A 2,167-nucleotide genomic window follows, 5' to 3' on the forward strand; every position below is an offset into this window, starting at 1 on the left:
ATGGTCTTAGCAGTACGCAAAAATAGTCTCCCTAAAAGTACCCCACTGGACTCAGCAGACTCATTATCATTCATCTTGATCACATAAAAATCAGCAGGATATAGGAAATCATGCACCTTGACTATAACATTTTCCAACACTCCTTCAGGGCAAATGCAAGTTCTATCTGCTAACTGGATCACTACCTTGGTAGCAACCATTCTCACCCTAGTCAACTTCTTATAGATCGAAAGTGGTAAAACATTTATTGACGCCCCTAGATCACACATAGCATGCTCAACCTTGATATCCCCTAGAGAGATGGGTAATGTGAACATACCTGGGTCGGTGCATTTTGAGGGCATCCTTCTCTTTTGTATCACAGCAGACACAGTCTCCCCGATCACAATCTTCCCATCTGGCTTGGTCTTCCCTGCAATAAACTCCTTGATAAACTTACTGAAGGCGGGCATTTTCAAGGCTTGGAAGAATGGCAGGTTGATTTCCAACTTGCTAAAAATCTCCATGAGATCCTCTGTATCATCCTTTTTCTTCTTCGCCTCCCCACGATATGGAAATGGTTTTGCTCGCTTTACTGCATTTGTGGAAGTCCCAGCCTGGGTTTCATCAACTCCCTTGTTTCCTTCCTTACTCACTTCTTCAAGTTCGGGGTCTAGGAAGAACGGGTCCCTTGATCAAGGTAGGGATCCCCCTAAATCTCCCTTCTGGAGGTCACCCTGAACAAGGATTTCCCTCGGTCTAGCGCCTTCCTCTTGATGTTGCTGACTCTGTTTCCCTTCACTAGCCTACATAGGCACTTCCTCATCAATTTCCAACGTCGGCCCTTCATAACCCCGCCAGACCTCAAGGTGATTTGACTAATGTTTGCTCGGTCCGGCGGTTTGACGGTTTTAATAACAATTTTGACCAAGTTAAAGCAATTTTAATGGAATTACCAACTCCTAATCATAACCTTAAAGTTGTCATTAAAAGCCCATTTATACGTCCTCGCCGCAGGCGCTGCCACACAGTCGTCCTCCATCTCCTTCTCCCCACTCACTCCCGAAGCTAATTCATCACCATCAGACTCAGCATCGGGCGGCGGCGGCGGTGGCGCGGCGGAGGAGATGGGAGTTTCTTGATTTTCGGGCGGCGAGGAAATTAGGGGTTTGTTGCGGCGGGCCAATTTGTCCCTGTGCTTGGTCTTGGAGGAGTTGTTGACAAAGTCGCCGGAGTTCAAGTGGTCCTCGAAGGCTTTGATGGCTTGGTGGATGAGCTCGTGGTTGGAACCAGAAGCTGGTGTAGCAGTGGAAGCAGTCGCAGTCGAAGAGGGGCAGCGAATTGTGGCGGCACTGCTTCTTGGAAGGGGGCTTCTTGTTGGTTGATTGGAGGGATCTGGTGAGCATGTAGGCCAGGACCTCTCGTTCTTCTAGAGAGAGAAAGGTTACTAGAGTGAGAATGGTGGCGGGAGGAGAGGGAAGACGGTGAAGAGGAAGGGGAAGAAGATGAAGTGAAGGGGTGGATGAAAGTAGGTTTGTGTTTACAGTGTGTTCAAAAGGAAATAACAGGTTCCCTAGGTCCAGCAAATCCACTAGATCACGCGGTCTAGGAACTCGTTGGTCGCAGGAAATCCTGGTCGTCGGACACACAGAGCACTTCTTTCAAAAACCCTCAACCACTTTACTAAACCTAGTACAGGGAAGTAGGGATCGATCCCACAGAGAAGGATGCGTAATACTCATGTTCAAGGATTTGAGTTTGTTTTTGGTGTTGGCTGCTGCCACGCATTTTTTTCTTGGGTTGAAGAAAATAAATTAAACTTGACTTGGGAATCTTAAAACTCCTAAGCTAATAGCTAGACCTAGGCGAAATTATAAGAAAACGTTGCAAAGGAAATTAACTGCTCAACACTTGATCTAAGAAAACTACTCTAATTACCTAGACCTAGGAAACAAACTGACTGTGGGGACCATGACTGAAAAAGCAGAGTACGTACGAAAAGCTGGCAGAATAACTAACTCTAGTACTAACTAACAGCGACATCATCTTCTACAACCAAATTGCTTAAAAACTCATAAGGAAATCAACATGAACGAAATCAAAACAGAGCAAACTAAATCTCGGTCAAATTTATGCATAATCAACGAAGAACTAAACAGATTTGCAGACGCTAGACGAAGTAAAACAG

At 45.7% G+C, this 2,167-nt stretch overlaps 1 pseudogene; it reads right to left on the bottom strand.

The window, feature by feature from the left end:
• Nucleotides 1-931: 931 nt before the first annotated feature.
• On the bottom strand, nt 932-1,448 carry LOC148933899 (uncharacterized; annotated as a pseudogene).
• Nucleotides 1,449-2,167: the final 719 nt, after the last annotated feature.

Source organism: Salvia hispanica, chromosome 1 (assembly GCF_029641045.1).
Source record: "Salvia hispanica isolate PSC_SH4W2 chromosome 1, Shi_PSC_v1, whole genome shotgun sequence".
Taxonomy (NCBI): Eukaryota; Viridiplantae; Streptophyta; class Magnoliopsida; order Lamiales; family Lamiaceae; genus Salvia; species Salvia hispanica.